Source organism: Accipiter gentilis, chromosome 10 (genome assembly GCF_929443795.1).
Source record: "Accipiter gentilis chromosome 10, bAccGen1.1, whole genome shotgun sequence".
Lineage (NCBI taxonomy): Eukaryota > Metazoa > Chordata > Aves > Accipitriformes > Accipitridae > Astur > Astur gentilis.
The window spans coordinates 23,669,665-23,682,013 of NC_064889.1; the positions used below are offsets into that span (position 1 = coordinate 23,669,665).

At 40.1% G+C, this 12,349-nt stretch overlaps 1 protein-coding gene across 4 annotated transcripts in view; it reads right to left on the reverse strand.

The window, feature by feature from the left end:
* MEGF11 (multiple EGF like domains 11) overlaps positions 1-450 on the reverse strand; it is a 217,280-nt gene extending 216,830 nt beyond the window's left edge. For all 4 annotated transcript variants that reach the window (XM_049811558.1, XM_049811557.1, XM_049811556.1 and 1 more), the window contains exon 1: positions 360-450. The gene's annotated coding sequence lies outside the window, so the exon portion shown is untranslated. The remainder of the gene's footprint in view (positions 1-359) is intronic.
* Between the last annotated feature and the right edge of the window lie 11,899 nt (positions 451-12,349).

Here is a 12,349-nt window from a genome sequence, read left to right on the forward strand (position 1 = left end):
AAGTAGTGAAACATTTCATTTTGACATTTCTGTCATAAAATATTTCATAACATGACTTTGACATGAAATTCAAACAGAATTTCCAGTCCATGACAAAGTGCTAAATTGAATGCTTCTCTCTCAATTTGGGATTAAATGATTTCTAAGCCAGGCAAAAACACCCTAATTTGGTGTCGAGCTGTAATTAGGCAAAACGCTTACAGAAGCGACTTTCACTAGCATGCAGTATTCTTAAATACTTATATACTTTGGAAGGTCATTCCTTTAGATGTCTAAATGTATATGCAGTTGATAAACCTAGCCTGAATTTTTCCCACAAACTTCCAAGCAATGCAAAGAGACATGTTAAAAAGTCTTACCTCAAAGTGCTAAAAATTCCTAGTGGATCCTGTTTTTACAGACTATCAGCACATGAAGACACACAGCACATTAACAGGACAGCAGAAGAAAACTCTTTGGAAGTTGCTTGGCCCTGTGAGCAATCAACTAGAAAAACAGAAAACATATTGGGTCAAAGAAAGTGTGTTTGGGGGAGTGGAAACAAATTAAGACAGAAATGAGATAAACCATTCTAAACAATTACATACCATAAGATAATTGTGCTGTATCAGACCAAAGACCCCTATCCTGCTTTCAGCCAGTAACAAGTGTCTAGGAAAGAGTGTAAGAAGATGGCTGATAGTAGCACCTCCCTTTTAAACTCTTCCAGCTTCCAGCAATTTGCAACTTTGTGACATCCTCAGCCACCAGTGGTATCCTTGTGTTTAATAACTTTTGATGGATTCTATTCCAATAATCTAATCATTTTTTATCCATTAAAATGTAAATTTCAACCCCCTCAATTTAAATTTTAGTGTCAACATCCTGTGATGGTCTCACCTTAGCCACGTACTGTATGAAATACTTCATTTTTCTATCTGCCTCCACAATTTCATTTGATGCCTCCTTGCTCCTCTGTTAGAAATCAATCATTGACTCTCAGACTTTGTTTCCTATCATTTCCTATCATATAAACAACATTTTGTTTACATATAGACCGTTTCTTCTGTAACAACCTAATAAGAAAGTTCAGTTTCTTCCAGAAAGTTTGACGAAAGACCTTGCAAAAGCCTTCTGGAAATCTAACTGGATCTTCCTGATCCACATGTTTACTTCAAAGAGCTTTAACAATTTATGAAGCCTTTACAAAGCCATGTTGATTCTTCATAAATGTATCATTTTCATCAAGAAGTTCCCTAATTCTGTTCTTAATTATAGTTCCTACCAAATAGGAAAATCTAGGTGCATCAAAATTAAAATGTATTCTAGTATTTGTGTGTGAGTGACTGAGGAAAATGCAAGAGAATAGTTAAGCCAGAAAACAAAAAGTTGGATTTCACTGAAGAAGCATTAAAGTGACTGAGTGTTTGCTGATTACACTATTTTAGTCTCTAAGTAGTAGCAAGCTTCCAACAAGCTGCCCTCTGTGGCATTCCTCCTTCTCATCCCATCTGAAATTTTCATGATAGTTTAGGCAAGGGATCATTTAAACACACACTTCATTTGGCTCTACATCAGATTTTGTTAGAAACAAGCTGTTATGAAAGCTAAATGAGGCCAAGAGTTTCAAAACTGATCAGGATTTTTTGGACGCCTCCATTTATGATTAATAACTTGAGATACCGTGAAAGGGCTGAATAATATGCAGAGCTCAGAATGCGTGCTAAGAACAGGTTGTTTTAATCTGGGCAGTCAAGAATTAAGCCACTCAAACTCGCTAGTCACCTCTAAAAATTGTTGCCACGACCAACAGAAATATTGCCAATGACAGGTTGTGGTTTTGTTTTGGTTTTAATGAAAATTTAAAGCTGTTTTAAACAGATAAACACTTCAGGAAGGATTAGGTACTGAATACAAAAGCACTGACAATGTGATTCTTATCAACTGAGCACAGAGAAATTCAAGTGATAGAAGAACTAGCAAAAACGCCAGACTATGCACCGGGTTGCTGCATTCCCTCTACTGACATCTTGCACGATTAATGCGGGAAGACATTAGACAAGAAGCTGCCTCTATTAACAAAAGACGATATTTCAGTTAACAGGGTCTATTTAAGCCTCTAGGAGTCACTGTACTGAGGGCAAAATATTACCCCTTACATGCAGGGCAAAACAACTGGTCTATAATTTGTGCTACAAAACCCTTGCTGACAGTCATATATTCAGTTTTCCATTTTCTCTTTAAGCACTGCTCTCTTTAGGGTTTGTGTGCATCTCTGCCTGTGATTTCAAGAAGGCAGTTCAATAGCTGGAAATACTTGGAGTAGATACAGAAGTCACTACTATTCACAAATGTCCCTGATACCATTTCCAGACATAAGTTTCCTGTCACCTCGAGGTGACATAGACAAGGGGAGAAACAGAGCTGACCAGGACAGCACAACCGCTTTTGACTTTCAGCACGTTTCCTTCGCAGTATCCTGTGAAGGCTCACAGGCTCATAGCACAGGACCAGTTTGTACAGTTCAGTTCCTTGAAGAGGCCAATCCCAGCAGTGGCACAAGCTATGAACAGACCAACAAGATGTACAAAACTAAAATCTTATGTTACACTTCAGTTCATACAATGGAGACAAGTTTGTTCCAACTTTGTCCTTCTAGCCAAAAGGAGAATACCAATAAATCTAAGCAAGAACCTTAACTATACTACACTCTCTATGAAAGATAACCATGCTCCCCTGCTGCTCCACCGAAGTTCATGGCTGGAGTGAATGTTAGGAGTGAAAAAATTAAACAATTCTATGGTATTTTCAGTTATTAACATGACTTGGGAAATAAAAGAATAAAAGCAGAATTCAGAGATTTTCACAGTTTTGGGGTAAGTCATCAGGGAAAAGTATGAAGAGCTACATCCTAAGTCCTGTTTGCTTAGTCTTAGCAGCAGCCACCTCTGCTACACCATTCAGTGAAGCAGGTGCTGTTCAGTAAAAATAAAGGAACTAATTCAATTTCCCAAGATGTAATTTTAGAGGCTTTCTTTGAATGACTGGATAAATGCACCGGGGCCCTAACTGCTAGAGTGCCCTCATGACTCTCCCTTATATTCTTTGAACCACAGTTGTTCAGTTTTCCAAAACTGGGCTGGGGGCTCATTTTAATGGGAACCAAATGTCCAAATCTCTTAAGTTGCTTTAAATTTCTAAGCTCTAAAATATATCAGTGTGAGTTGCAATTGCCACAGTGCACATTGTTACAGTTCCATGGATATCTTATGAAGTCTGAAGATCTGCTTCAGTGCTAAACACTCTTATAAGCTGACTACCACTGGAGTCATTGGGAGCTGGGCTACAGCAAAGCAGAAATAAATAATGAAGTAAGCTCTTCTTAGTCTATCAAATGTTATTTTTGGAAGCTCACGATTGTTCCTTCAGTGCTCTCAGAGGAAAAGTGGGTCAAAATACCACAGAGTCGTGCCACTAGGCAAGCAATCTAGGCAATTAGTTTAGTTATGCCTAACGAAATAGGTTTATCAAGAAAAAGACTGATGTATGTGTCTAGGATTCAGAGGACCTGAGTTTAAATCATACTGTCAAAAGACTTAAGGTGTGACACTGGGTTAGCAAGTGGCTAGACTGAGGTAGCTCAAATTCCACCCAAGTTCTGCATCTAGTATTTTCTGTAGGCTAGCTCTGAGCCTTCAGAGGCACTCAACCACCACACAACACTGGCCTTTGAAACGTCAGGTGAAATTTAGGACATACAAGTTCTCAAAGTCTCAGAATCTTCCACAGACAACAGGGGAAGAGGACTGATCAACCTGCCAGGTGCTTTAAGAATAAGCATATTACAAACTGGAAAGCGATTAGATACTGAAGCAACAATGTATAAACACATTTGGCATTACCCATCCACTTTATGAGATCAACATCAGCACACAAAGAAATGCAGACACTTTTTTTATCAATAATTACACAAAAGCAATATCCATGCATGCTTGTGCAAAGCACAAGTACCAGTCCAAAAAGATATTATTCATTACAATAATAAATTTCTTTTTCTTAAGTAATTGCATATTTAATCAATAGTCCAGCAGAAATATAATGAAAATATTACATTAACAACACCTGAAAACATTGCTGAAACAGTGCCCAAATACCAATAATTGCTGCCTCCCTTTCAGAAAGGTCAGCTTGGAAAAAAATTATCTGTTATTTTCTGCCCATAATTTTGTACTTGTACTCAACCACCAGTGTAAAATTGGAAGCCAGCCCTTTGAACATTTGGCCCTTTAAGTTATTAATCCAAACTCAAGTCCATGGAAACATTAGTGTTTCTTGTAATGCCTAAGCCCTGACCTGATCTTCCAAGCCCTGCCAGTTAGGACAGGGAGATGGCTGACATTCCACCAGCACTTTCTGCCAAAAGCAAGTTCATGTTGGCAGTCTTCAAAGGCAAAATCCTGGTACCCTGCAGTATGTTCAACAGAAGACAACCTCCTGCAAGCTAAGAAACCCTCCCAGGGCAGTCATCTCTAAACTCTCTCAGTTAAAACATGGTAAACAAGGAAAGTCAGAGAGCGCCACTTTATCCATTTGCCTGCTCAACCCTCCTACCCTGACCTCACCATCTGACCGTTGCTGTAAGCGGATGGCAGAGGAATACTGATCCCAGTCTTCTTGCATAGTGGAATTTTAAAGCTGCTGAAACTGTGTGGGGAGTCACATTCTCTACTGATTTAACAGTGTATTTATGTTCACTATCCCATGCATATTTCAGATATTTCTTCACATACATTACTTCAGAAGATAAAGTAAGCTGACACACGTCAAAAACCTGATCTTCTAAGAACTCAAGTTAGCTTGCTTACATACAGCCACCCACCTAATCCATGTTCAAGATGTCAAACAATTACAACATATGCTTCCTTAGACACTTAGAGCAACAAAGACCTTGTATCCCCAGAACACCCAAGATAAATAAAGCAACCTAAGTGTTACAGGCATGCCCAGATGAGGAATAATATGTTTCTAAGTATTTAGCTAAAAAAGCCCAACCATTTTTTCCAACAGAATTTTTTTACAGCATTTAAAGAGTGCCCGTGAAGTTGATCTGAAAATGGGAGTAACAAGCAATGAAATACAAGGATGTTTAATATACATGCAGTGAAATAAATTAACTATGATTCTGTGAAAGTGCTGTGAAAGTCAGAAAAAAGCACCGTTTGAAAATGTAGAATATCCTTTACGGTTATATTTTTAAAAATTACTTCTATTTGTCAAGAACAATTGGCCCCTTCTTTTTGTCTTCATTTATCTCAGAGGAAAATAAAATGAAACAAACAGCAAAAAAGTCCCAAGTACAGTGAACAGCTGAGCCAGGGACAAATTAAGTAACACAGATTGATGGCTGTTGATCTACAGCAGTACTATCACATCCCAATGCTACATCTCATATTTCATTTAAAGACCCATCTCTTCTTTTCCAGAAACAGTGCAGTATTTATGGGGGAAGGCTGATTTGCAAGCCTTGGAGCTGCACTGAGAATCCAGATTCAGTTTTTCCAATTTGGCTTTAAAGTTGGTGAATGCCTTGAACTTTCAAGGTAGTAATCCAAATAAAATGAAACCGAACACTGGAGTAAAATGAACACTGAAACTAAACATGTATTTTCAAAAAATGCTGCAGGCAGGGCAAAGCTTTTTATCTTCAGTTTCTTCCTAAGACAGTAAGGAAATAATGTTTGCTTCCTCTGCATCTATACCTTTACTAACCCCACTGGTCCAATAGCACATATCTTCATCATTCTCCTCTGGGTTTTCCCAGTGCTTTATCCTCCCTGGCATTCTCTATTACAACAACACTCATATGTTCTCTTTCAGTGTTCATTTTCCCCTTCAGCCTCTTGAAATCTTAATCTAAAATTTTTTAACTTTATAGCTCTTAAAAATGTTGACTGGCCCATACAGAATATAACTTTTTCTGTGAATATCTGCTAAATATAAGATAAATGTTAAATCAATTTTTAGATTTCTAATGGCTTAAGAATTAGAGTGGCCACTTAAAAACTGCCAATTTTACTTGAAATATGAGAGGTTTCCTCAGAAGCTGCAATAATCCTTTGTGCTTTCCTGTGCTTCTTACAGGGCATATCTGGAACACTATCAATACTGGAGGGATGGTATTTGGTTCAATCATGTCAAAGCTAAAAGGCTGAAGTTAGGAGCCCACGTAATTTATCTGATTTTCAGAGCATGCACAAACCTCTATCTATCTGAGAATCAGGCCAGTTACTTAGGTGCCTAGAAATGGCTATACACTCTTAGGTTTAGGCATCCAACATGGAAAATAAGCTGAACAGATCTGCCCTTCTCTAGGACGGAAAGCTGATGCCATGGAGAAGCTCGTGGTGTGTGAACAAGGACTTTCCAATTACGGCTGGTCACTGCTCTGAGGGGACATGCTGCAGAATTTTTGCTTCATAACTATCCACCAGCTGGTCACACATTGGGCCAGTAAGAAGGCACCTACTCAAAGCGCGTAAAGGTAGTCTCCCAAAACACCTCTAAAGGAAGCTCAAGATGCATACCAAAATGTGAGGTCAGGTTTAAGTCCTAGCAAAAGCCTGACTCCATGTCAAGGCAAGACTCAGATACACACCAAATCCCTTTCCATGCCTTTATTTCCCTGTGAACCAGAAAGGAGGAAGGCTGGGCCTAAAGGGCTGGCTGCAGCGCTCAGGAATACAGGTCACTTCAAGAAGCAAAATGTCTCTGCAATCTAGACTTAAACTTGCATCTCTTGACACCCACTACTGACTGTAGACCTTCAAGCTATATGACCAAAGACAGGCACCATGAATAGTCTTCATTCAGCTACAGAGCAGTACCCAACTGCACCTTCACTAAGATGAGCCTCAACTGGTTGAGACAGGCAATGGCAGCATCTGCAAATGCTCTTTCATAACATCCAACCCTTACACTTCTGTGCCTGTTTTCCCCTCTGTGCAGAGCAGAGAGAAGAAGAGACTGTGGGCAAAATTCCCAGCAGATCCAAACAGTCTCCCAGAATATCCTCACCTTTCCAGGAACCATCACAGACGCTGTTAGAGCAGTAACTGGAGAGATAAATGAGAACATGACCCTGGCCTTATTTAATTTTACATCACTATGCAAAGCTCTTGACTCTGCTGTCTCCATGACCTACTTTATCTATTGTTTATTTCTTTTTTTTTTTTCCAGGAAATTGTTCATTAAGGATGAAAGCACCTGGCTTACAGTAACAGGGCACTGTGCAAAATATCTGTCACAAAGCCCAGAGAGGAACATTCATAAATACATCAGAAAGAGCAACCCCACAAAGAACTGAGAGGCTGCAGGGGAGTATCTTAGGTAGAATGAAGGTAAAGAAGATGTAAGGGCTGAAGTCTCTACTGGTGTAAATGTCTGAACTCCACTGAGTTCACAGTGCCAATTTGTATCCGGAGAGAATTTGGATCTAGCAGCTCAGTCATCAGATACAGATGGTACTACAGCTACTCAGGTTAGAGCTAGTATTTTCTTTCTGGCAGAAGAACAGCGGCTAGAAAAATCACTATGGACAAAACCACATCTGAATAAGTGGCGCATGTGACTACCTTGGCTTCCTCTTCCCCCTCCTCCTAAATTTGGCACTGAAAACTTATTTAACTACTTCGAGAAAAAAAGGTTAATGAAAACTATAAAAGAGAGTTTATGGGGTAATTTTAGGGCTTAACTTCCATCATTTTACAGATGTACTAATTATGTTTTTTTCCACAAGTTAAGACAAGTACAGTTTTCTCTCTGTATTCTTCCCTCATCAACATCATATATATACCATCTGCTAAGCCTTCTTACTGAGCCCTCTCCATAGCTTACTCTCAGATCCACAGCACTCAGATGGTTGAGGAGAACACTTCCCTATCAGTGCTTTACTAACCCCTCTGCAGAGGCATAAAAATTGGAGCTTCGAGGTTGCTTATACATTTTTCACTTAGTGTAACGTAAGCTTAACGCAGCTTACTCTGTGTTGAGATTATCTGAGCAAGTATCACTTACATGTATCCTGCTAACCAAAAACCAAATACAACAAAAGTCCTCTCCAGTAAATGGTCACACAAGGTAATGGCTGGCAGTAAACAAGCGAGTTCCCCCTTTTCCTCTCCTCTCCTATCAAATACAATCTTCAGCACAGTAAAGAAAGCGTAAGCTTTGAGACTCTTGTAATGGTTAGCACCAAACTTGTGGAAAACTTTCATTTATAAGCAGGAGCTAATCTTGGTCTCCCTTCCAGAACACAGCATTAATGAAGGTCTTCTAAGCTCCCCACAGACTGTTGACCTCCTTCCATCTGCCCCAGTTCTTTAGGTACATGCTTGTAAGTCCTGTTTCCCTCCTCAGCCATTTTTTCTGATCTTCTCATCTTCTTCTAAGTCTTGTCACCTTATACAGTGTTGTCCAAATTCCCTTCTAACTAACCCCATTTAAAATTGTATCAGGACTTCTTCCCAAGATCAACAGCCACTTTCCACTGCCCCTTCACAAAACTCACTTCAGGCAATTGTTTCTCTATTTGTTTAAACTGCAACTTAACTAAGTCCATCTCCAAGGGAACCTGCGCAGTCTCTAGGCTCTTAGCTAACAGTTTTAGCATCTACTGGGACTCCAGGTATGCTATGTGTTGCAGGGTAAAGGGTCAAGATCTTATAATTTGGTGATCCATCCTTTACCACAGAAGAAACAAGTTTTCTCTGTGCATGAAAACGTTTAAACTTTAAGTTTAGGAACAGTGGAAGCAAGATTGGTGATTGTAAACTCTGTTCTTGCCACTCATTAGAATCTTAAGAGTCTGCACGTGACTGTTCTATCTTAACCACCTTTTCCTCTTCCTCCTGTCTTTCATCACACACAGCATTGCTTCCTTTCATGGCTTTCCATTCCTTTCTTCAAATATGGAGAAGCTAAACTATAGCTTATCTTTTCCTGAACCGACACTTTACATGATTTACTACTGTTATACCTGTGACATACGAAGTTGAATATATTTAACAGATATGTATGAGCCAAATCCCTGGGATAGAGTAATCACTGTCCAATTAAACAATAGGTAGCCACAAGGATAAATAAATACAGCACAAAAATATATTACTAAATCATTGATTACTGTTTTATATCCTTGTGGTGGGTTGACCCTGGCTGGATGCCAGGTACCCACCAAAGCTGTTCTATCACTCCCTCTCCTCAGCTGGACAGGGGAGAGAAAAATATAACAAAGAGCTTGTGGGTCGAGATAAGGACAGGAGAGATCACTTACCAGTTACCATCACGGGCAAAACAGACTCAGCTTGGGGAAAATTAACTCAATTTATTACAAATCAACCAGAGTAGGGTAATGAGAAATAAACCCAAATCTCAAAACACCTTCCCTCCACCCCTCCCTTCTTCCTGGGCACAACTTCACTCCTGGATCCTCTACCTACCCCCCCAGCAGCACAGGGGGACAGGGAATGGGATTTACGGTCAGTTCATCACACGTTATTTTCTGCCACTTCATCCTCCTCAGGGGGAGGACTCATCACACTCTTTCCCTGCTCTGGTGTGGGGTCCCTCCCATGGGAGACAGTTCTCCACAACCTTCTCCAGTGTGGGTTCTTCTCATGGGCTGCAGTTCTTCACAAACTGCTCCAGCGTGGGTCTCTTCCACAGCGTGCAGTCCTTCAGGAGCACACTGCTCCAGCGTGAGTCCCCCACGGGGTCACAAGTCCTGCCAGAAAACCTGCTCCGTGGGCTCCTCTCTCCACAGATCCGCAGGTCCTGCCAGGAGCCTGCTCCAGCGCAGGGTTCCCACAGGGTCACAGCCTCCTTCGGGCACACACCTGCTCCAGCGTGGGGTCCTCCATGGGCTGCAGGTGGAGATCTGCTGCACCGCGGACCTCCCTGGACTGCAGGGGGACAGCCTGCCTCACCAGGGTCTTCACCGCGGGCTGCAGGGGAATCTTCGCTCCGGCGCCTGGAGCATCTCCTCCTCCTCCTTCTTCACTGACCTTGGTGTCCGCAGGGTTGTTTCTCTTACATGTTCTCACTCCTCACTCCGGCAGCTGTTTCTCCCTGTCCCAACTTTTTTTTTCTTCCTTAAAAATGTTATCACAGAGGCGTTACCACTATCGCTGATGGGCTCGGCCTTGGCTGGCAGCAGGTCCATCTTAGACCCGGCTGGTATGGGCTCTGTCGGACACAGGGGAAGCTTCCAGCAGCTTCTTACAGAAGCCACCCCTGTAACCCCGCCTCAAACCTTGCCACAAAAAGCCAATACAATCCTGGACTATTCAAATAACTCCTGAATTGCTCTTTTCACCGATTCTTGAGGACTGTGTTGATAAAATACACCTTGCAATACACTTTGGATTTTCTACCAAGCCGACAAGAAGATACAGCGCGTACTGGCTTTCTTCCACATAAAGATGGAACACAGAGCTTGAATTTCCCTATAACACCCATACTTCCAGGCTTGTGATTGCTACCCTGTTCTGAATCCCTCTAGGAGAGTGGGTTGCAAATCAAAACTGTACATGTGTCTAGACTTTTGGTCTCATATTCTGCACCTTGGAAATTATTTAGCTTTTTCTATCTTAAGGCATTCTTACTTCACTACTTGTTTCAAAAAGAGTCTCTCTAATATGAACTAGAAAGAGAAAACTAGTCTTGCAACCCAAGAGCAGGAACGAAGAGTTTAGCTCTCAGGTGTTACAGTGATGAGAGTGCTAAAGAAACAAGTAGAATAGAATAAAGCAGTATTGTGTACCATGCACACTTGTCAACCAAGTGCCATGTGCACACTCCGAGCTGTCCTTGCCTCAGTCTTACCCCTTGTAAAATGGAACAAGTTCTTCTTCCCAACATCCCATTTCTGACTGTCATTCATAGAAGAAAAGCATATGCAAATGCACAGTGTAATGGTTAACTGGATTTTAGTTATTTTTCATAACTTATGCTGTCCAGTCTCATCTACTGAGGAATAAAACCCCCTCATCCTATGCCAATGTAGACAACAGATACAAATGAACTATGGGGATATGATGTGTTTTGCTTGTTTGTTTATTTGTTTAAACTTGGAGCCCACCCACCAGCCCAGTCATTCTTTTTTCAGACTGTTTCAATTCTTTGATTTGCTAACTAGCAAGTCAAACATCAGGTGGGACTAGTAATGAGTAGGTGGGAACCAGAGCAGTCAGAAGCTCTTAGAGTGTTATTTCAAGAGCTTGAAAATCTGAAAATTGGAAGTTGATTTTAAAAAAAATAGAGTAAACAATTCTCATGTTTTCAGACACTTTTTTTTTTTTTTTTTAAATACTGATTCTGACAGACTATTTATCTGTCTTTAAGTTCCTCCTGAGAACAATTTGGTCAAAATATCCCCTTTCAGAACTTATAACATCTCAGTGAAAACAGGCACAAAAAGGCCAGCTAGAAATAGGGATATCAGTTTAGCTCTAAAGGATGTTCACACTTTGCAATTTAAACAAAATATTTACTAGTAATGTATCACCTTATTATCATGAATTGAGAGTAAATTGAAATTTCGTGCAACTGAATAGGCTAATTACAGACACATACTTTAAAAACTAGGCTTTTCATGTTCTTAAGTATAAGCAATTAAGGGTAAGAGTAACATTTCATAATTATGTCATTGATCTAAATTCCTTTTTCATTTTTCTATGAAAGCACTATACTTACATAAGACACATCTGAGGTTGTTCCTGTTTCTCAGATCCGCATTTGTTCTAATCAAATATTCACCTCGTGACATGGTGGGGGTTTTTTACAGTTTGCCTTCACATGAAATTAAAATTTTGAAAGTCTGAATGTAACATTAACTTTGAAGAAAGTACTAAAAACTCATTTTAAAAAAAAGTCATAGGGAGCTATGGGAAATTCTGTATTAGGCTGGCCTACTAATTAAATCAACTATGCTATATTACTTCCACTGTTCAAAAGTATCCTCCTACAGATCTAAAATCTTTTCAGAATTATTAAAATCACGAGTAAAGAATCCCAAATCTCTTTCCTCTTTCATGTGGAGCCACACAGAATGCACTTTTTCAGATTTCAAAGTCCATTAAAACATCACCTTTGAAAACAGATGCACAATCAGGCCCAGAAGTGATTTATGCAAGCAAGATGCTCAGAACTGCCAGGAACTACTCATGTTCAAAGTACCCCCAGCAGGCTGAGCTAGGTCCAGTTTGTATCACATATAATTAGGATTCTTCAGACCATAAAATCAATAATATAATTAGTAAATGGTATGTTATTTCTCAGAATCTTGCTACAACTTATCTGTCTTTGATCAAGCAGA